This window comes from Orycteropus afer, unplaced genomic scaffold, assembly GCF_000298275.1.
Source record: "Orycteropus afer afer isolate SDZICR_OR568_19922 unplaced genomic scaffold, OryAfe1.0 scaffold00167, whole genome shotgun sequence".
In the NCBI taxonomy this organism is placed as follows: domain Eukaryota; kingdom Metazoa; phylum Chordata; class Mammalia; order Tubulidentata; family Orycteropodidae; genus Orycteropus; species Orycteropus afer.
In genome coordinates this window covers 5,507,996-5,532,195 of record NW_006921754.1, presented here as the reverse complement: position 1 = coordinate 5,532,195, position 24,200 = coordinate 5,507,996, and the positions used below count along the sequence as shown (strand labels likewise).

General features: G+C 37.4%; 1 protein-coding gene across 1 annotated transcript in view; it reads left to right on the top strand.

The window, feature by feature from the left end:
• THEMIS (thymocyte selection associated) overlaps positions 1–24,200 on the top strand; it is a 245,636-nt gene that overhangs the window by 101,935 nt on the left and 119,501 nt on the right. The gene's annotated exons all lie outside the window — the stretch shown is intronic.

Sequence of the window (24,200 nt, the reverse complement as noted above, 5' to 3'; positions counted from 1 at the left end):
TTATGCCAATTGAGCTTGATGTCCTCTGCGACTATGGTCCCAAGCCCACAGGTTCAATTACTCAGTTCCTCTGAGTAGCTGGCTGTGACCAAGCATATTCACTAGCTTTTAAGATCCTAGTTGCTACTCACCCAAGTAAGATGTAGAATATTGTCATTGTATGCCAATTGGCTTTGATGTTCTCTGAGACTATGGTCCTGAACCCCCGGACACAGTGATTCAGTCCCTCCAAGTGTTTGGTTATGGTTGAGAAATTTTCTTGACTTTATCCCTGTGTGCTCTACTATATTCATGGATTTATTTGAAGCACATGTAATTTTTGGTTACGTAGAAGCATCCTCTCTCAAACCTATATGCATATTCGTGGTTGTAGTCTCATCGCCTACCTATAACTGTTCAGCTTGTGTGTCTATGTATCCACTCCTAGATGATTGCTATTACTGTTATTACAGGTTTGTGTATGTAATAGTATTTATCTTTGTTGCTTTTAACTCTTTTGCTCTACCTAGTGTCTTCCTTTGCCTTAATCATTGTTTGGTGACCACTTCCTTATTACCTTTCCCTTCACCTGTGTTACTACATGTCTATACTCTAGTTAGTGATTTACCCTCCTTCCCCCCCCCCATCCTTAATCAACTTAAAAGAATGTTTCTTCCTGTGTGTATACTTTTTCTTGACTTTTTACAGTGGTAATCTTATACATATTTGTCCTATTATGACTGACTAATTTCACTCAACATAATGTCCTCTACGTTAATCCATGTTATGAGGGGTCTCACAAATTCATTGTTATTCTTTAATGTTGCATAATATTCCGTTGTGTGTATGTACTATTGCTTGTTTATTCATTCATCTGTTGATGGGCAATTAGGTTGTTTCCATCTTTTTGCTGCTGTGACTAATGCTCTGATGAACAAGAGTGTGCATATATCTGTTTGTGTCATGGCTCTAATTTCTCAGGCATATATACCTAGTAGTAGGATTGCTGGATTTTATGGTATTTCTATTTCCAACTTTTTAAGGAAGTGCCATACAGTTTTCCAAGTGATTGCACCATTGTACAGTCTTACCAGCAGTGAATAAAGGATCCAGCCTCTCTGCTCTCATGCAAGCATTTGTTGTGTTCTTTTTTTTTTTTTTCAAACTTTGCTATTAATGCTGGGTTAAGATGATATCTCATTGTTTTTCACCTCTCTAATTTCTTCATGTGTTGGTTGGCCTCCTGACTGTCTTCTTTGGTGAAATGTCTGTTCATGTTATTTGCCCATTTTTTAATTGGATCATCTGTCTTTTCATTGTTGAGGTGTTCTTTTCTATAAATTTTAGAGGTTAGTCGCTTCTCTGATATTTCATTGTCAATTTTTTTCCACCAGTCTGTAAGTTATGTTTTAACTCTGGTGAACTTTTTGGTATGCATAAATGTTTAAGTTTAAGGATGTCCTAGTCTTCTAGACTGTGAAACTTGCCCTCGAGCAGAGAGTAGCTAAAGCAAATGGAAGAAATAACAATATAAAAGAGCTGAACAGAAGATTTAAAAAGCAGCTAGAGAAGACAGCCAATTACTATAATGAAATGTGCAAAGACCTGGAGTTAGAAAACCAAAAGGGAAGAACACATTCAGTATTTCTCAAGCTGAAAGAACTGAGGAAAAAATTTAAGCCTCAAGTTGTAATATTGAAAGATTCTATGGGCAAAATATTGAATGATGCAGGAAGCATCAAAAGAAGATGGAAGGAATACACAGAGTCATTGTACCAAAAAGAATTGGTCAATGTTCATCCATTTCAGGAGGTGGCATATGATCAAGAACCAACAGTACTGAAGGAAGAAGTCAAAACAACACTGAAGGAATTGGTGAAGAAAAGGCTCCAGGAATTGACGGAATGCCCATTAAGATGTTTCAACAAATGGATGCCCCACTGGAGGCACTCATTTGGTTATCCCAAGAGATTTGGAAGACAGCTACCTGGTCAACTGATTGGAAGAGATCCATATTTGTTCCTATTCCAAAGAAAGGTGATCCCACAGAATGTGGAAATTATCAAACAATATCATTAATGTTACACGCAAGTAAAATCTTACTGATAATTCAAAAATGTTTGCAGCACTATATTGACAGAGAGCTTCCAGAAATTCAAGCTGGATATCAGAAGAGAACGTGGAATGAGGGATATCATTGCTGATGTCAGATGGCTCTTAGCTGAAAGCAAAGAATACCAGAAAGATGTTTACTTATGTTTTATTGACTATTCAAAAGCATTCAATTTTGTGGATCATAACAAATTATGGACAACATTGAGAAGAATGGGAATTCTAGAACACATGATGGTACTCATCAGGAACCTGTGTATAGATCAGGAGGCTGTCATTCAAACAGAACAAGGGAATACTGCATTATTCAAAATGAATAGGGGAGTGCATCAAGGTTGTATCCTTTCACCATACTTATTCAACTTGTATACTGAGCAAATAATCCAAGAAGCTGGACTATATGAAGATGAATGTGGCATCAGGATTAGAGGAAGACTCATTAACAACTTATGATATGCAGTTGGCACAACTTTGCTTGCTGAAAGTGAGGATGACTTGAAGTATTTACTGATGAAGATTAAAGACTACAGTCTGCAGTATGGAATTCACCTCAATATAAAGAAAACAAAAATCCTCACAACTGGTCCAATAAACAGCTTCATGGTGGATGGTGAAAAGATTGAAGTGGTCAAGGATTTCATATTACTTGGCTCTACAGTCAACACTGATGGAAGCAGCAGTCAGGACATCAGATGACATGAATTGCATTGGGCAAATCTGCTGCAAAGGACCTCTTTCAAATGATGAAGAGCAAAGATGTCTTCTTGAAGACTAAAGTGCACCTAACCCAAGCCATGGTATTTTCAATCACCTCATATGCATGTGAGAGCTGGACAATGAATAAGGAAGCCTGAAGAAGAGTTGACACTTTTGAGTTGTGGTATTGAAGAATGCTAAGAGTACCATAGACTGCTAAAAGGACTACAAATCTGTCCTGGAGGAAGTGTAGCCGGATGTTCCTTGGAAGCGAGAATGGCCAGACTTTGTCTCACCTACTTTGGTCATGTTGTCAGAAAGGACCATTCCCTGGAGAAGGATATCATACTTGGTAAGGTGGAGGGTCAACAAAGAAGGGGAAATCCCTCAATGAGATGGATAGACACAGTGGCTGGAATGATTGGCTCAGGTAAAGCAAGGATCATGCAGCTGGCACAGGACTGGGCAGTGTTTCATTTTGCTGTATATGAGGTCGCTATGAGTCAGAGACGACTTGATGACACCTAACAACAGCTGTCTTTTAGTTTATCTTCTGCTGTTTGTGAGCTTTTAAGTACATTTGATAGTGCATTTATGCCACACATTAAGGCCCCCAAGTTTGCCTCTATTTTTTCTTTGATAATTTTTGTATTTTAAGTTTTAAATTTTGGTCTTCAGTCCAGCATGAGTTAGTTTTTGTATATGGTGAGAGTTATGGATCCTGTTTCGTTTATCGGCAAATGGATATCCAGTTTTTCTACTGCCTTTTGTTAAAAAGACTATCTCTTCCCCATTTAATCAATTTCTGCCCTTTGTCAAAGATCAGGTGGATGGATTTATTTCTAGATTCTCAATTCTATTCCCTTCATCTAGGTGTCTTTCATTTTACCAATTCCAGGCTGCTAGGCTGTTTTAACTAACATGGCCTTATACTATTTTGAGATCAGGGAGAGTAAGATTACCTCGTATGTTCCAGTGCTCTTTAATAGTGCTTTTGCTTATCCATATAAACTTTATGATTAATTTTTCAGTCTCTTTAAGGAATGATGATGGAATCTGTATCATAGCATTATATCTGCAGATTACTTCGGATAGTATTGACATTTGCACAATGTTAAGTCTTCCTATTTATGAGCATGGTATATTCCATTTTTATAAGTCTCTTGGTTTCCTGTAGCAGTGTTTAGTAGTTTTCTTTGCATAGATCTTTTGTACTTCTGGTGTACAGTAATCCAATGATTTTTGTATGTTGATCTTGTACCCTATCACTTTGCTGAATCCTTCTACTAGTTCTAGTAGTTTTGTTGCTGAGTCTCTGGGATTTTCTTTTTATGGATCATATTGTCGGCAAATAGAGATATTTTACTTATTCCCTTTCTTTCTGTATTGCTCTGGCTAGGACTGCCAATGCAAACTGAACAGAAGTGCACCCTTGTTTGGTTCCAATCCACAAAGGGTATTTTTTCAATGTCTTTCCATTGAGAATAATGTTGGCCATCAGTTTTGTACATAGGCCCTTAATTATGTTCTGGAATTTCCTTTTTATTTCTATTTTACTGAAAGTCTTTATCAGATAGATGTGGTATTTTGTCAAATGGCTTTTATGATCATGTTTTTTTTTTCTTTGTTTTATTTATGTGTTGGATTATGTTGATTATTTTCCTAATGTTGAAATATCCTTGCATACCTGGTATGAATCCCACTTGGTAATTATTATTATGTTATTAGAGTCTATTGGTCACCATTTAAAAAAAAAAATTATTGTAATTTGGGTGAAAGTTCATTTTCCATACAGCAGTTCATAGACATTTGTCTCATGACATTGACTGCAATTTCCCACAGTGTGACAGCTCTCTTCCCACTTCCTCTCCATAGTTCCTCTTCCCTGTGTCCTTCCCTCCCATGTACTCCTGCCCCTTGAGCTGTCTTCTTGTGCATACACTGCCTTTCTGTTCTTCCATGATTGATCTCTCCAAGGAGTGTGTCTACCTGATATAAATATCCAGCCCACATACTTGTCTATGATTTGTCTGGAAGCCACAGGAGTGAGTTCAATTCTAGACCTGAAGGACAGCTAGAGGCCTAGTCTCAGGGGTTTCACCGGGCTCTATCACACCAGCAAAACTGGTCTTTTTTTTTTTTTTTTTTTTTAATGATTTTGAGTTTTGTTCCACAATGTTCTCCCATTCTATCCAGGATCTCCTACACAGATCCCTCTCCAAGTGGTTAACAGTGGTAGTCTATTAGCTAGCATTTTGTTTAGAACTTTTGTGTCTATGTTTGTGAGGGATATTGGTCTGTAGTTTTCTTTTTTCAGTGGGGTGTTTGCCTCGTTTTGGTATCAGGGTTATGCCTAGGTCTTGTTTCTCTAGTGCTGCTATAACAGAATATCACACACACACACACAAACATGAATTTATTCTCTTATTAGAAGACTAGAAGCCCAAGTTCAGAATGCTGATTCTAAGGGTTAGGGGAAGGCCCCTCCTCCTTGGGCTTCAGCTCTGCCTCCTATTTGAGGCCCGCTAGAGGTGGAGGCTTCTTCTAACTCATGTAGCTGCAGGCTTATGAGGCTGATGAATCCATGATCAATAAGTAAAATGGCACAATCCTAAGACTGACAGGCAGCGTGGCAAGTCACTTGTTATCCAAATGTACCAAAAAGCTAGACATTTCTCAAACCAAAAACCAAACCAAACTCAATGCTGTTGAGTTGGTTCTGACTCACAGCAACCCCTCCTTGGGTTTTTGAGATGGTAACTCTACGGAAGTTGATTGCCCAGTCTTCCTTCCACCTTTCTCAAAGCTTCACCATAAATACTACAAGCAGGCCACACCCCAAAGGCAACTCCCCTTCAACTCATTAGGTGCTCACAGAAGATTCCACCATGGAGGGGATTACAATCTCATCATGGGGAATAACTACATCCAGCTGCCAAGCTATTCATAACCACAGCCCTGGCAAGTTGACACACAACCTTTACCACAGCTTGGTTCATAGGGTATGGAAAGGGGATTGTGATATCCTTCTATCTACATCTTGGTGGTGTTTAGAAAAATAAAGAAGTGTCTGTATATAATACACTTTGAGAACATAAAATAATATGTAAAAATGTTTGGTTATAGGGCACCTCCTGTTGTTGTTGTTTGCCCTCAAGTCAGACCCAACTCATAGTGACCCCTCCTTGGGTTGCTGAGGCAGTATCACTGTGGAAGTAGATTGCCCAACCTTCCTTCCAAAGAGTGGCTGGTGGGTTTGAACCGCCAGCCTTCTGGTTAGCAGTCAAGTGCCTTAGGCACTACTCTACCAGAGCTCCTAGTATATCTCAAATTCTACTTATCTCTGTTCTTATTAATATTGTTAGTCATTTATGCAGTAATGAAAAAAACTGGTGAGAAAATTTGGATATGTTTTAGAACTGCATGTTAAATCTTGTTGCGTACAAATGTTTAACCAGAAATTAATCAGTTTGCTTGAACTCAAGGTAAAATGAAATAATTCTGTTCAAGAAGTGATTTTTTTTTAATAGTAAAAAAAAATGAGGTCACAGCAAATTTTAGACTTCACATTAGTGTGCTCGCTATCCCAAAATGTGCAATCAAAATTGATAATTGAATTTCCTCAAATATTATGACTAGTTAATAACATTTTCAAAATTTAAGACGTGTTACTTTTCTGAAACTGTTGTCATCTCTTACCTCATGGTTACAAATGAAGGCAAACCCACAACTTAAGGACATGGACTAGGTAGGGAAAATATTTAAAGAATTTAGATTAGTGATTAAGAAAGGCTTCTCTGTGGAAATGACATTTATACTAAGACTTGAAGGATGAATAGGAAGGAGATAGTCAGGAAAAGGAGGAGACAAGGTTGGGGGAAGCGGAGCACCTTATGGAAAGGAGGTAAGCAAGAGAGATTGGCACTTGGTGCAGCTGGTGTGGGAGAAGACAGGTGAGAGCAACTTGTGTCAAATATCAAAATAAGCACAGGAGGGATTAGAATCAATCATGGCAGGCGTGAAAATACACACTGAGAGGGAAAAATTTGTCCTAATGGCAAACAGAGTTTTTAACTGGCAGGGAAAAGGACAGATTTTTTAAATGATCACTGAGTGGTGTATGGTGAGGCCAATTGGGGCTATAGGAGGCCAGTGGAGGTTTATACAATAGTTGTATGGGTGGAGAAGTCCCTGGGCATGTAAACAGTTAATGTATTAGACTGTTAACAGACAGTTGGAGGTTCAAATCCACTCCGAGTCACCTCAAAAGAAAGGCCTATGGATCTATTATTATTATTATTTTTTAATCAGTTATAGAAGGCCCTATGGAGTACAGTTTTAATTCTGGCATGCATGGGGTTGCCATGAGTCAGAATTGATGGCAACTGGTTTGACTTCTGGTGGAGACAAGAGAAAAGTGATTGTGTTTAATGGGTATTTCAAAAACAATCAGCAGGATTTGGAGATCTACTGGAAGGGGAAAGAAGTCAACCTAACTGCTAGGCTTTTAGCATGGCAACTGGGTGGATGATGGTATAGTTTATTAGATATAAACACTGGCAGATGAGGCCCGAACCCAAAACCCATTGCCTTCGAGTCAATTCTGACTCATAGTGACCCTAAGGACAGAGTAAAACTGCCCTATAGGGCTTCCAAGGCTGTCATTTTACAGAAGCAGACTGCCTCATTTTTCTCTTGCAGAGCACGGATGGCTTCAAATCACTGAATTTTCAGTTAGGAGCTGAGTAGTTAACCACTGCACCTGCAGGCCTCCTATGATAGATGAACAGGGGATGTTAATGGAATTATTTAGGTGAAATTATATGTGTTTTCCTTCTGACCAAACTCCTAGAAGAAAGCCTTTGGTTGAAATAAAATCCTTCACAAAACTGGCTTTAGGCCAGTTTCCATTCTTTAATTCTTTTAAAATTAAAATTTGCTTTTAATCATTCTGAATCGTTAATTTCTTGGGGATTATTTTAAACATTAATTTTTATTCAGATGATCTCTGAGGTAGGCTGGTGAATATTTTCTGGAACAGAGGGTGGGTCCCTTCCACAATATGCCCAATATTTTATTTTTGTTGTTGCAGGGAGTTTTCTTCTAAATATAAATCAGACTATTTTTGAATTAACTGTAGTTTTATTTTATATTAGTCTTTCTTAAATCATAGATTTGAACTTACCTTGAAGTCAAGGGAACATTGCTAAGTTATTTCCATCAGCCTTTAGTGTCAGGCACAATCTAAACCCTTCTAGCCTGCAGTCCTTTCTTTCTAAAGTGACAAGAAAAAGAATAGATCTGAGTCAGGGAAAGGAGGTTTGAAGGAAACCTTGGGGGAAAGGTCAAGATGAAAAAGACTGAGAACTACTAGTAGCTATGAAATACTCATTTTTTTTAAGAGGACGTAGCAAACAAATAGAGATGAGAGAATATAAGATATTATACTCCTCGTACTGGTCTCTAATATGGTATTAATATGAAAATTTAGGCTCCTTAAAAAAGAAAAGTAGCAGAAAGTGCTTAAATGAAATAATTGTTCCTTGAAATTCTTGGTCAAAAATCACCACCAGAAGTCTAAAACCCTTCTAACCCTCACCATGTATTTCATGATTTTTTTTTTTTTTTTTATCTCTTTGGAAAATAGATGTAAAAAAAAAAGTCTAAGGCTGGTCACCACATCAAGATCTGTTTGTGCCTTTCACAGGAAGACAACACATATCACTGTAGCATAGAACACATTTCTATCTTGGTCTTCTAGTGCTGCTATAACAGAAATATCACAAGTGGATGGCTTAACAAACAGGAATTTATTCTCTTACAATGTGGGAAGCGAGAAGACCAAGTCCAGAGGGCTGGCTTTAGAGGCTGGGGGAAGGCTCCTTGATCCTGGGCTTCAGCTCTGACTCTGGTTGCCGGCCCACTGGAGCTAGAGGCTTCTGCTAACTCAGACAGCTGCTGGCTGCTGAGACTGATAAACCCAAGGTCAGCAATTAAAAAGGCACAATCCCAAAATCAGTAGGCAACACAGCAGGTCACTGGGTCAAGTCCAGGAAGATTCCAAACATCATCAGGCATCCTAGCAGGCCACTGGAGATGAGGACTTAGCCAAATGCAGGATCCAGATGTGCCAAAATGCTAATAGAGACCTTTACCAAAGTATTGTCATATATACTAGAAGGAGGTCACATACCCAAAGGCAACTCTCACAGCAGGATCCCCACAGATTACACGACATCCAATCTCATCCTGGGGGAATAACTACATCTAGCTGCCAAAACAGAAAACCAAACTCTGCCATCAGGCTATTTAAAGTTACTTCTAAATGCCAGCAGTCTTTCCCTTTAAAACTTTGAAATGTTGTTGTGTTTTGGTATAAGGAGTTCTGGTGTCACAGCTTGGCTGGTAACCAAAAGTTTGGCCATTCAAACTCACCCATTGGCTCTGCAGGGCAAAGACATGGGTATCTGCTCCCACAAAATTACAGCATAGAAACTCCATGAAGTTTATTATACAGGTTCACTGTGAGTCAAAACTCAACAGCACCTAATAACAATATGTCTTGAGATATAGATTGACAATTACTTCCTCTCTATGTAAAATTTCAAAAGAATTGAAAAATTCTTAATCCTTTTGGGAGAAAACTTCAATGTATGGCCTCCCAAAATTTTAGAGTACAATTTTTACTCAATATATGAAATATCCAACTTATAGTGACACCTTCTTGGGTTTCCAAGGCAATATTACTATGGAAGTAGATTGCCTAGCCTTCCTTCTGAGCAGTGGCTGGTGGGTGTGAACCACCAGCATTCTGGTTAGCAGTCAAATGCCTTAGGCACTATGCCGCCAGAGCTCCTTATCTTATAAGTAGAGATGTGAAATCAAAAAAGTAAAAAAAGTAATGTAAGAAAGGTAATGTATGCATATTATATAATAGGTGATAAATGAATAGCAGAAAATATGTATTAGTCTTTTTATGTTCTGAGCCTTCCTCTTTAATGTATTAAAAAGAAATAATTTCAGTTGTTATCTAAGTAAAATAGTGATAGAAGACTTATCAACAAAAATTATCATCAAACTTTGTGCCCTTGCCAGTTCCCAAATTCCCCCAACCTCCTGCTACTCAGACAGAAGTAATTCCTTTAACTATTTTTCCCCAGCTTTCTGGCATTTACATTCATTTTTTCCAAATAATATAGGAATATTGTTATTGTTTAAATCTTCAACTTTAGACAGTACCTACTGGCTTCTAGATATGGTGATGAAGATTTTATTCTTTTATATTCCTACTTTTTCTTCCTCATATCCTCAGTATATGGTAGATTATGGCTAAAAATTAGTGCTTTCATTATTTTGATGTCTTCCACAACTGAACTAAGTGGTATTTTACTACAATGATTCCATCTCTGCACAGCTATTGGCTTTTTCTTCCTTACTTGGTTTTCTTCAACCCTTTCCTAATTCTTAAAATGCTCTCAACAGCTCTGTAAAAAAAAAAAAGTCACTCAATACACTTTTCCATAGGATCCAAATTGTGAGGAATATTATTTCTTCTATTATTCATCTCCTCACTCTCTGAAGACTTTTTTTTTTTTTTTTTGTCCTAGAACCCTCCATTCTTGTGTTCTAGTCTGAATTGTTTGGTCTCTAGATCTACTGTGTAGGTGCTGACCTGGAACATCCACTTAAATGTTGGTGATTCCCTGTTGACTTGCTTCAGTGTTGAGTAACTGTTTCTGGAATTAATAATTTCCTATTTCTTGATTTTCTTCCAGGTTTGATAGAGTCTACCCCTCATGTAGGAGCTCTGGTGGCATAATGCCGAAGGCATTTAGACCACTAACCAGAAGGCTGACTGTTCAAACCCCCCCAGCCACTCCTCAGAAGGAACACTGGGCAATCTACTTCCTTAGAGATACTGTCTCAGAAACCTAAAAAATCTATGAGTTGGATCTGACTCAAAGGCAGAGAGTTTGGTTTTGTTTTGGATCCCTCACTTGCTTCCTGAGAGATCTGCATGGAAAATTAATTAATTAAAGAAACTGCATGCTTGAAAAATATTCTGCACTCACACAAGGCTGATGATTTGGCTATTTATAGAATTCAGTGCTCCCTTACCCTCTACCTTACAGAGCTGCCCTGGAGGTAGTACCCAGGCTATTTTGCATCATCACAGTAATTGCTTTGTAGTTGGTCTACACTTTCATTTTGAAGGTAGTTTTCAATCTGGAAATTTAGTTTCAACATTTCCAGGATAATTCTTTTGATAATTTCTTCTCAATTATTTTTTCCCCTCTTTCTCTATGTAATTTACAACCTCTTCTTGAAGCTCCCATGCTGTTCTTCTAGGACTCTTCTCTATTTTATGTCTCTTTGTCTTTCATCTTTGTCTTCAGGGAAAATTTCTCAACTACATTTCTATTTCAATAACTTTTTAAATTTCCACTATTATATTTTTAAATTCTAAGATTCATTTCTTATATCATTTTTTAAAAAATGTTCTCTTTCCTTGTTTTAGGCATGTAACATCATATCTTTCTGATAATATTTTTCAAATTCTTTGAAGTGTTGTACTGTCTTTTGCATTTTATCTGCCTCTTTTGGACTCTATTTTTATTTGTTTTTAAGTTTTGGTCTGTCATTCTTCTTAAATGCTTTCTTTAAATGCCTGGTGTTTATTTGACATTTGTTTATATTTTCATGTGAGGCATTTTTTAAATTTGTAAGTGAGATATTATTTATATATAAGATTTTTTGTTTATGAATTTTAAGATTCACTGTTCTAGGTTTTTCATCTGAGCATCCTCCTAAATCAGGTTCTGTGAATCTTTCCTCTAGAGCTTTTTTGGTACTGGAAGGATGGTCCACCTGAGGAGAATCTTTCCATTTCTCCTGGAGGTAATGAATGTGGAAAGAGCAGGGGGTCTTATCCTTCACCCCATAGATTTGGATTTGGTGGCGTGGGGCCTAAGGCATTTGACTGCTAATCAGAAGGCTGGTAGTTCAAACCCACCAGCAACTCCTGGGAAGAAAGGTTGGGCAATCTAATTCCGTAGTGATACTGCCTCAGAAACCCAAGGAGGGGTTGCTGTGAGTCAGATAAGACTTGATGGTAGTGCGTTTGGTTTTTTGGTTTTTCTTACTCACTTATGCATAGTTTCCCAGATTTTGAGATTGTTTTGTATTTTTTCCTGCAGAGAGAGAGATGGAAAGGCAGATTCCTATCTTCACTAGATTAGAGTTAAAGATCTAGGTTTAACCATTTTTCAGAAACAAAAAATCACCTTGTTTATGTCTTCAATTCCTAAGCCCTTTGGATGTCCTGTGAGACAAAAATAGCTTCTTTTTCATTGGACCCTGCCTTTTTGGGCACATAAAACTAAAAAAAAAAAAAAAAAAAAAATCACTGCCATCTAGTTGGATCTGACTCATAGCAACCCCTCCTTGGGTTTCCGAGATGGTATCACTATAGAAGTAGATTGTCCAGTCTTCCTTCCAAGGAGTGGCTGATGGATTTGAACCACCAGCTTTCTGGTTAGCAGTCAAATGCCTTAGGCACTATGCCACCAGAGGCTTTACTTTTCCTACTTTGCCAACTCATTTCCCATTCTGTAGTCTGATCTCTGACTTCATTTAGATTAAAGACTGTAGATGTCTCTTGACTCATTGAAATATTTGTCTTTTTTCTCCTTTTTTACTCTTTTTGTAAATTTTGAGGAAAGACATGGTTGGCAAGGAATATACTTTATTTAAATTAAATTAATCCTAATCCAGATTTCTGCCTGGCCTGAAACCAGTGAAGCTCATATATATATGTGTGTGTCTGTGTGTATATATACACACACATATACATATACATATATATGTGTATAATTATGTATATGTATGGGAGCTCTGGTAGCATACTGCCTAAGACACTTGACTGCTAACCAGAAGGCTAGTGGTTCAAACTCACCAGCCACTCTTTTGGAAAGAAGGTTGGGCAATCTACTTCTGTAGTGATACTGCCTTGGCAACCCAAGGAGGGGTTTCTGTGAGTCAAGTCCAACTCGATGGCACATAACAACAACAACATGTATGTGTATATACACACACAGAGACACATATATATACACACACATACACATACATACATATATATGTGTGTATATATATTTGTACAGAAGCTCTGGTAGCATAGTGCCTAAGGTACTTGACTGCTAACCAGAAGGCTGGTGGTTCAAACCCACCAGCCACTCCTCGGAAGGAAGGATGGGCAGTCTACTTCCATAGTGATACTGCCTCAGAAACCCAAGGAAGGGTCGCTATCAGTCGGGTCTGACTCAATGGCACATAACAACAACAACATATATTTGTATGCATATATATATACATGCATACATATCCACTGCCATCAAGTTGATTCTGATTCATAGCAATGCCCATTGCGTTTCCAAGGTGGTGTATCTTTATAGAAGCAGGTTGTCCCATCTTCCTTCTGCAGAGAGCCTGGTAGGTTTGAACCGTCATTCTTCTGGTTAGCAGTCAAATGCCATAGGCAGTGCATACAGAGCTCTTATTTATATGTACATATGCATATATATGTACACACACATATACATATATATATACACATAGGTATACACACACACACACACACACAGGTCTTAAGGAAATGGCTGAATGTTTGTAGAGGTCAGATGTCCATGGTCAGATGTCAGTCTGGAGGCTTTTCCTAACTCATGTAGCTGCAGGGGCTGATGAACCCAAGATCAACAGGTCAGAGAGCAGGTTGCTGACTCACATCTCACTAATTGGAGGTCAGATGCTGATGATCCAGGTGCAGGATCCAGAGCAAGCAAAGGAAAACAGAGAACTTTGTCCATGTATATTCTATGCAGGTGCATCCCCAGGGAAACTCCCTCTCAACCAAATAGCTGCTTATAGCAGATCTCATCATGGAAGTGATTATACATCATATCTCATCATGGAGGGGGGATGACTACATCATAACTCCCAAACCAGATAAGAATGGCCCAGCTGTATTGACCTACAACCTTATCTGTCACAAGCAGTGAATGAATAAAACAACTATAATTTTATATTTTATATATGTTGTATGGGAGCTCTGGTAGCATAGTGGCTAAGACACTCGCCTGCTAACCAGACGGCTGGCGGTTCAAACCCACCAGCCACTCCTCGGAAGGAAGGTTGGGCAATCCTACTTCCGTAGTGATACTGCCTCGGAAACCCAAGGAGGGGTCGCTATGAGTCGGGTTTGACTCGACAGCATATAACAACAACAACAACAACATATATGTTGTACAGTACAAAGTTCCTTTAGTTAAGTAATAATATCTTACTCGCTCATCATAGGCAGATGTACTGCATATAACAGGTTCAACTTTTTTGAGTAATTCTTTTCCTAATGTGTCCACAAAATATATTAACTGTGACTTAAACATGATATTTAGAACCTGTGGATACTATAATCAGTTTCTATTTCATTTTCCTTTTTTTATAGTACAATCTTATTACTATTATAAATATAAAACAGACAGCAGAAGATAGTATAGTTTTCTTTCACTTTATAGGTAGATTAAAAAAAAAAATTGTTCCCATTGCATTCTGACTCATGGTAACCTATGTGTTACAGAGAAGAATGAATGACTCCATAGGTTTTTTTTTTTTTTGCTGTTATCTTTACAGAAGCAAATAATCAAATCTTTCTCTTGGTTTCAAACCATAAACTTTTAGGTTAGTTACTTATCACCAGGGATCTTGATATATAGATAGATGGATATGAATATAGAGATAGAAGTAGGTATTCATAGAAACATTGTTTATTTTTATACTACTAACAATTATCATTAAAGGAGAAAGCCTGAAGTGTGTCATCTAGTACAATAAATGGTGTTAATAATTGTTTACTTTTCTTACTTTTTGTGAACTAGATGAAAATGTAAAAGGCAGAGTACTGTTGCAAATAAATCCACACCAAAGGCAAATATATTAATTTATAATGACTCAGTTTCTCATTGAGGGTCATGGTGGGTTATTCCTGCTGTGAAAGCTGAGACCAATCAAAAGGCACATTTTCTGTTTAGAAATATGAACAGAAGAGCCAGTGGAGAATTGTCTAACAAAATGGAACATCGTAGTATAGCTTCTCATGTTAAGATTAAACTAAATAAATGGGGGGAAAATTTACTTCACAGAATATCCATAAAGAATCTTGAGACCAAATAGATGCTGTGAAACAGAGGATAATTTAAGTTTGGCATAAGCAATTTTTAGTGAGTCTATTAATAGACATGTAATAAAGAGTATAATGTTATATAAAATTTAAACAAAAGACTTCACTGAATAATTGAAAAATGAAGATGAAATTTATGAAAGCACTGTTAAAAAATAAACACAGTCTTGGTAAGTAAATGACAAAGAAATCACATTTAGAGAGTGAAAGTTTCCAAAAATTATATAAATTATTATTATGTTTTTTGACATAGGAACTAGAAGTCAGAGTAACTGCAGGGCTAATATTTACAAAACTTGTTTACTAAATAGTATGTAGAAATGTTCATCTTGCCTTCGAGATGTGAGTAAGACTCTCTTGGCAGGTTTCCAATTCTGTGCAACTGTAGGTCCAATTGCAAGGTCCTCACATGCTGAGTTGAAACAAAGGGTATTCCAGAATTCAATAAACTGCCCAGTATTAACCAAGCTGAAATGGAATTAGTTGTTTTATCTTTAAAGATATGTTTTATTAGATTCCCTCAAAATTCAAACATAGCTAAGAGAATTGTTGCAATACGAAACAAACAAACAAACCCCCCCCCCACCACCATATTATGATTAACATCAGCGCTATCTGTGAAGGGAATTTCCCTGAAAGAATAAGCAGAAATATAAAGTTTAATGAAATGACTCAGCAGCAAAAAGAGGAAAGTAGTGCTACCTTTTTAGAGAAAATGAGATAGAAATTGTTCTTCACTAGAGTTCCCATTGGAAAACTAGAAAACCTACTCGGCAGGAACAATTCACGCTCACAAAGAAAGAGAATTGAGAAGTTTAAAGCATGAGTGTAGAAGTATACATTGTTTTTATTTTACTATAGTTTGAAACTGGAAAATTATAACAAATAACTCAAAGAAGTGTTCTGAGTTGATGCCTTCTTATCTCACTCTCATCTTGAAGTAAGGTCAATTTGTGAATTAAATTATTTTTTTTATATTTCAGCCTACAGGCTATAGCCTTTTTTTTGGAAAGCATGTTACTTTTTTTTTTTTTTCCAGTTGTAAAAGTAACAAATGCTTGTTTAAAGAATTTGTCACACACATACACATATATAATATTGGAACTGTATACACCAAAATGAAAGCAGTGGTAAATTAAAGCTGCTGTATTTATAAGACATTGTAATCTTTTTCTTTTTTGTCTCATGTTTTTATTAAAAAATATGTTTATAAAGCATGTAACTTATTGTTTTACAAGCAAAACCAAACCAAAAGTTGTTGATTTCTTATCTTTCTCATGCTATCAAAGTAATCTGCCCAAATTTCTAATTTTAATTTGGTATTTCTTAATCTCAAATATTTTAGATTTAGATTTTCTTCTCCTTCACTTCCAAAGGATAGTTTAGCTGGATAGAGAATTCTAAGTTGATGACTCTTTTCTTTCAACACACTGAATATTTCCCTCCACTTTCTTGCTTGTATGGTTTTGAAGGAAAAGTCTAATATAATTCTTATTCTTGTTCTTCTGCGGATATGGTGTTGTTTTCCTCTAACTTCTTTCAAGACTTTTTCTTTGATTTCACTTTTCTGCAGTATAAATATATGTCTATGTACAGATTTGTTATTTATCTGGGTTGGTTTTCTCTGAGATTGCTGCATCTGTGGGTTGGTATCTGCCATTAATTTGAAATTTAAATTCTTAGCCACTATTGCTTCAAATATTTCTTCTGTTCCTTTCTGTTTTCTTCTCCCATTTATGTGCATGTTACACCTTTTGTAATTGCCCCACAATTCTTGGATTTTTTTTTCCCATTTTTCTCCTTGCTCTCCATTTGGAAAGTTTCTCTTGACTTCAAGATAATCTGATTCTCACTGATTCTTTTCTTAGTCATATCTAGTCTATTGATAAGTCCACCGAAGACATTCTGCATTTATGTTACAGTTTTTGATTTCTAGAATTTTCTGTTGATTCTTTCTTAGAGTTCTCATTTCTCTGCTTAGATTATCCATCTAGTGTCATATGTTGTTCACTTTCTCCATTTTATCTTCAACACACACACACGTGTGCACATGTGCACGCGCGCGCACACACACACACACACACACACATAAAACAACTCACTGCCGTTGAGTTGATCTGACTCATAGCTACCCATCCTTGGGTTTCTGAGGTGGAATCTCTATGGAAGTAGATTGCCCAATCTTCCTTCTAAGGAGTGGCTGGTGGGTTTGAACCTCCAACCTTCTGGTTAGCAGTCAAATGCCTTAGGCACTATCCCACTAGGTAGTTATTTTAAATTCCTGGTCTGATAATTTCAAAATCTCTGCCCTGTCTGTCTCTGATTCTGGTGCTTACTTTGTCTCTTCAGATTGTTGTTGCTTTTTAGCATTCCTTTTATATATTGTTTTAAGACAAATATGATGTATCAAGTACAAGAACTAAGGTAAATAGGTCTTTATTGTTAAATTTTATGTTTAACTGAGAGGAGGTAGATTGTGTTTACTGTTTGTAGTAACTAAGCAGCTATAATTTCCTTTAGTATCCTTGTTTTTGTCTCTCCCATTGTCTTTGTGTTTCCCTAGAGAATTCTTGAATAAGACTTAAGTCTTTCAGTTCTTTCTGTTGAAATCCCCCATTATTATAAAGGAGCCTTATTGGCCTGGTAGCAAGGTGGGGTGGGGGTAGAGGAAACATTCTATAATCCATAATTAGATCTCAGTCTGTTAGTTGGCCTATATTCCTGGACTCTTAACTTCACAAGTTCTCCTCAGCTTCTGCCTCTTTCCTTCTGACACAGGAAGGAGAGAGAGGTCTGGGTTGTGGATTTCCTTTCTCCCCCACTGAAAGTTAGAGGGGGCTTGAGGGAGATCTTTCCCTTCCCCCGCGTTGTTCAAGCTCTGGTAAAAACCCATGTTGGTTAGCCTCTGGTAAAGTCGTTATCCTTGAGGGCAGGCCTTTATTAAGGATAACATGATATGTGTAGATATAATTCAATTTTAACAGCTATTGAGTAAGTAAAAGTACAACCTTGCCATACAGCAACATCACAGTCTGCTTAAAGTAAAAGCAAAAGACATTTATTGAGGAATAGAGGCAGTCTAGACTGGGAAGATGTCCAACTTCACAGAGTAAAGATGGCCACTGTGCTTGATAATGAGGAAGAAAACACTTTTGTACAATTGGAGCAGAAACTAAAAGTTACAGAATCGTAATCAGTTGAAAGACAAGCAGGCGAGTTTAAGGCAGGAAAACTAAGAATGGGACTTAAAGATAGGTAGATAACATATATGTGGGATGATGTGATTAGCATACATGCTAATCATATGTGTTCTGCAGTTTATTATGGGAACGTCACAGGACAATGGCAGAACGGCTTTTCTGGTAACTTGTTACCAGAAAAGTTGCTTTCCTGATCATGCCTGATCTTGAGGACCATTGTAAAGATTTATCAGTAATGTGCGCTGATACCCTTTGTGCATAAGCTATCACATCTTGGATCTGTTTGACCATAGAGGAAAGACCTTTCGGGAATAGATTGTGATATCCTGTGCTTGCCAGATCTCAGAGAAGAGTGTCTCCTTTAGGGTATATATGGTCAGCTTCAAAGTTAGGTCAACATCAAGGTCAGAGGAACTTCTGTTAGAAAAGACAGCTTTAAAATTTAACATGGATACTAGATTCATGTCAAGACTTTAAAATGGAGCTAAGACTATGCTTTCAGATTGCTCTATTTACACACACCAAGTGCCTCTGATTTTAGACTCTCATATAACCTTAACCCAAGGTTAAGGTTAAGGTTGGGGATGGTAATCAGGGAGTAAAACCACATGTAAATGAACTGTAGAATATAAGGCAAATTCTGCTCCATGAATCTGTACTCAGAGCAAAAAAAAGAAAAAAAAAAGTTGAATAAAGAATAATAAAAGAGACATGTTTTATATAAAATATATAATACCTGATTAATCATATCATAGTTATTTATATTTCACATAAAACATGTCTCTTTTATTATTATTTTATTCAACTTTTTTAAAATTGTGCTTTGGGTGCAGATATATAGAGCAGAGTTTGTTTTACATTCAACAGTTCACGTACATTTGGTTTCACCCCGATTACCATCCCCAACCCTAACCTAACGCACTCTCCTCCCCTCCTGTGTCTCTTTAGGTTATGAGAGTCTAAAATCAGAGGCACTTGGTGTGTTGGAGCTCTGGTGGCACAGTGCCTAAGGCATTTGACTGCTAACCAGAAGGCTGGTGGTTCAAACACACCAACTGCTCCTCATAAGGAAGATTGGGCAATCTACTTCCATAGAGATACTGCCTTGGAAACCCAAGGGGGGGAGTCGCTATGAGTCAGATCCGACTCAACAGCTGTGGAGTTTTGTTTTATTTATTTATTTATTTTTGGTTTTGATATGATTGATAATGGTCTTAACAGTAAAAAGATTTTTTTCCCAATGAAATTTTACATGGAATTCCACTTTTTCTCTGGATTGGATCCTGTAATATTCACTCAAGGACATTGTTCTGGTGATTGTCTTTCATTCATTTACTTTATTATTTGCCAAAGGTGCTCTGCTGCCTCAGTGGTTAAACCATTCTGCTGCTAACCAAATAGTTGATGATACAAACCCACCTGCCATTCTGTGGGAGTAGTATGTGGTAGTTTACTTCTGTAAAGATTTACAGACTTGGAAGCCTATGAGGCTGTTCTACCATGCTCTTAATAAAGTCACAATAAATTGGAATAGACTCCATGGCAGCAGTGATTATTATTTTTTTTTTTTGTACCATGTGCCAGGCATCATTGTAGACACACTGGGATATATTGCTGGGCACAAAACAAAGTCTCTTAACCCTGTGGAGTATATGTTCCAGTCTGGGGAAGCAAACAGTAAACAATGGCCAGAATAAAGAAATGATATGGAATGACTAAAGTTGAAACATGACAAAAAAAAAGAAAAAAAAAAGCAAGATGCAGCAATGGTTGCAATTTTAGGCAGACTAGTTAGGATAGGGAGTTCTGGTAGAATAGTGCCTATGGCATTTGACTGCTAACCAGAAGGCTGGCGGTTCAAACCCACCAGCCATTCCTTGGAAGGAAGGTTGGGCAACCTACTTCGGTAGTGATACCACCTTGTAAACCCAAGGAGGGGTCGCTATGAGTTGGGTTAGACTCGACAACAGTGAGTGTAGTTTTTAGTTAGGATAAGTCTCTTGGAGAAGATGATAGTTGAACAGATTTGAAGAAGAGGAATTTGCCAAAGGAAATTGGCCAGAGGAGCCCTGTTGGTGCTAGTGGTTAAACTGTCACCTGCTAATCAAAATGTTGCCTTGGGGTATGAAACCACAAGGTGTTCCATGGGACAGAGATGTGGGTGTCTACTTCCATAAAGATTTACAACCTTGGAAACCCTGTGTTCAACAGAACGAAACACCGCCCGGTCCTGCACCAGCCTCACGATCCTTGCTGTACCTGAGCCCATTGTTGCAGCCACTGTGTCAGTCCATCTCGTTAAGGGCCTTCCCCTTTTTCGCTGACCCTCCACTTTACCAAGCATGAGATCCTCCAGGGAACAATCCCTTCTGACAATATGACCAAAGTAGGTAACACAAAGTCTGGCCATTCTCGCTTCCAAGGAGCACTCTAGCTGTGCTTCTTGCAGGGCTGATTTGTTAGTTTTTCTGGCAGTCCATGGTACGTTAAGTATTCTTCGCCAGCACCACATCTCAAAATTATCAGCTCTTCTTTGGTCTTCCTTATTCATTGTCCAGCTTTCACATGAATACGAGGCATTTGAAAATACTTGTGTTGGCTGCGCCTTAGTCTTCAAAGAGACATCTTTGCTCTTCAGCACTTTGAAGAGGTTTTCTGTAGCAGATTTGCCCAGTGCAATACATCTGATTTTTTGTCCACTGCTTCTTCCATAGGTGTTGATTGTGGAACTAAGTAATACGAAATCTTTGACATCTTCAATCTTATTTCCATTTATTTTGATGCTGTTTATTGGTCCATTTTTTGGTTTTTTGTTTTCTTTATGTTGAAGTGTAATTCATACTGAAGACTGTAGTCTTTGACCTTCATCAGTAAGTGCTCCAAGTCATCTTTACTTTCAGCAAGTGAAGCTGTAGTTGTGTCAGCTGCATTAATTACAGGTTGTTAATGAGTCCTCCTCTGATCCTGATGCCATGTTCTTCATATAGTCCATCTTCTTGGATTATTTGCTTAGCATACAGACTGAATAAGTATGGTGAAAGGCAACCCTGACACATTCGCTTCCTGATTTTAAACCATTCACTATCCCCTTGTTCTGTTTGAATGGCAGCTTCCTGGTCTATGTACATGTTCCTCATGAACACAATTAAGTGTTCTGGAATTTCCATTCTTCTCAGTGTTATCCATAATTTCTTATGATCCACATAGTTGAATGCTTTTGTGTAGTCAATAAAATACACGTAAGCATCTTTTTGGTATTCTGGTATTTGCTTTCAGCCAAGATCAATCTGACAGCAGCAGTGATATCCCTTGCTTCACATTCTCTTCTGAATCCAGCTTGCATTTCTGGAAGTTCCTGATCAATATACTGCTACAATCATTTTTGAATTATCTTCAGCAAGATTTTACTTGCATGTGATGTTAATAATATTATTTGATAATTTCCACATTCTGTTGGATCAGGAATAGGGTACCAAAAAATTGAGCAGTAGTTAGATAGCATTGCCTAGAAGTTTTCTGTTGCAGCAATAAAATCCTTGGCTGCTTACCAAAAGGTCAGTGGTTTGAACCCATCAGCTGCTCTATGGAAGAATGTTGGGCAGCCTGCTTTGGTAAAGATTTACAGCTTTGGAAACCCAGTAGGGGTTGCTGAGTCACAATTGACTCAATGCTATTGAGTTTGTTATTTTAGTAAGGTACCAAAACTGGTCCTGACCCATACCATCCACTGTGTCTAAACATAGATTGGAATCTAACCCATCCTGGGACCTGATGTATGGATGGATTAACTCCCAATAATTCCTCAATAGCACTTATTCTACCCATGTCTTGCTTTTCCCTAGACTTGAGGAATAATAGTATTAGCCCATGAATAAATACCCCTCCAGTGCTAACTCTAAGGAGGTCTGGTGGTGCAATGCTTGAGGTGTTTGACTGCTAACTAGAAACTTGGCTGTGCAAATCCACCAGCAGCTCCATGAAAGGAAGATGCGAAAATATACTTCCTTAAAGCTTTACCACCTTGCTGGTCACTATGAGTTGGAATCAATTAGATGGGACTGGTGGGTTGTTTTTTTTTTTTTTTTTTTTCCAGTTTAGGGCTGGCTCTAGAATTCTTAAACCTAGTTCATTTTGATGCAAATGAACACAATTTTGTAGTTTCTAAAACTGCTTTGGGGTATAAGAAAGCCAGTGACAACAGTCTCAAAAGTTGAAGGATAGTAAACTTTAAAAATGAAATAATAAAGGTAAAAGTTTCCTTTCAGCCCTCCTCTTTTTTTTCAAAAATGAATCTTTACAAGTTTATGGACATTTATCTATAGGCAACTGTTATTTTTTTTTCTTTTTTCTTTAACATTCAATAAAATAATACCTTTTTCATGCTGTCTCTTCAAGAACTGTGCTACACAGCATGCACAAGGAATATGACACTAATAATAGAGTTACAATTTTCAGGTGCTGTATAAGTAGTTAATAATATAAAATTAATAATATGCATAATCTTTTGCAGGAGAAAACTCTGTCTTCTAAATCTTCCAATTGTTCATTTGCAAAGCATGTAAGGAAGAAAGAATAGTGACATAGGGTGGTTGGAGATTTTGGGAAACAATGGAGGATCATGAGAATGCTGTAAAATATTATGTTAGGAAATTGTCAAGAAAATAGAAACCATTATAAAATCCTAAATTAATATTAACACAAAGCTTTATTTTTAATGCAAGACTATTTACAATGATATAATTTATAATGATATATATATATATATATATATATATATATATATATATGTATATGTATGTATATGGCGTAATTCTAAATACACACACACACATATGACATATGGGAGCTCTGGTAGCGTAGTGCCTAAGGCGCTTGACAGCTAACCAGAAGGCTGGCAGTTCAAATCCACCAGCCACTCCTTGGAAGGAAGGTTAGGCAATCTACTTCCGTAGTGATACTGTCTCGGAAACCCAAGGAGGGGTCACTATGAGTCAGCTCTGACTCCGTGGCACATAACAACAACAGCAATATATATATATACACATATATATATGTACATAGCTCTGGTGGCGTAGTGCCTAAGGCATTTGACTTCTAACCAGAAGGCTGGTGGTTCAAACCCACCAGCCACTCCTCAGAAGGAAGATTGGGCAGTCTACTTCAGTAGAGATACTGCCTCAGAAGCCCAAGGAGGAGTGGCTATGAGTTGGGACAAACTCAACAGCAGTGAGTTTGGTTGTTTTTTTTTTTTTAAGTTTCTCTGTACCTCTCAAAGGCTTTTGGAAGAGTGGGTTCTTGAAAAAAGATAGAGATTCATCAGTCCTTGTTGACATATTAGGCAGAGATACATAGGTAAGGGCCCTATCAGAGCACCTAGGTCTCTGGAAGGGTTCAGCTATGATCTATGATGTGCCACTTTTCTGTCCAGATGTCAGTGTGGTATCAGCAGAGAAAGAAAAAATTTTCACATTGGAAATATATTGCATCTTGGTATCTACTTCATGTAGTAATCTAAGTATCTTATATCCCATGATTTTGCAATGTTATTTTACCATACAGGATGTAGTTTTGCACAAAGAATTTATATCTTGAAACATACATTAAGGGTCTAATTTGAAGTATTAGAACTTTCTTTATGTTGCATATGTGGACCATAAGAACATGACTCAAAATGGTGTTATAAACTTTCTGGATACACATACACACACACATACATACACACATATGTCAAAACCCACTGCCAATGAATCGATTCCATTGGGTTTCTAAAGCTGTAAATCTTTAAGGAATAGACTGTCCCATCTTCCTTCCATAGAGCAGCCAGTGGATTTGAATTGTTGACCTTGTGGTTAGCAGCCAAATGCCTTACCCACTATGCCACCAGAGCTCCTTTTATATGTATGTATATATAAACATGTTTATAATTAAAAAAGCATATACATTTGTTTAATATTTGCATATATACATATATATATATA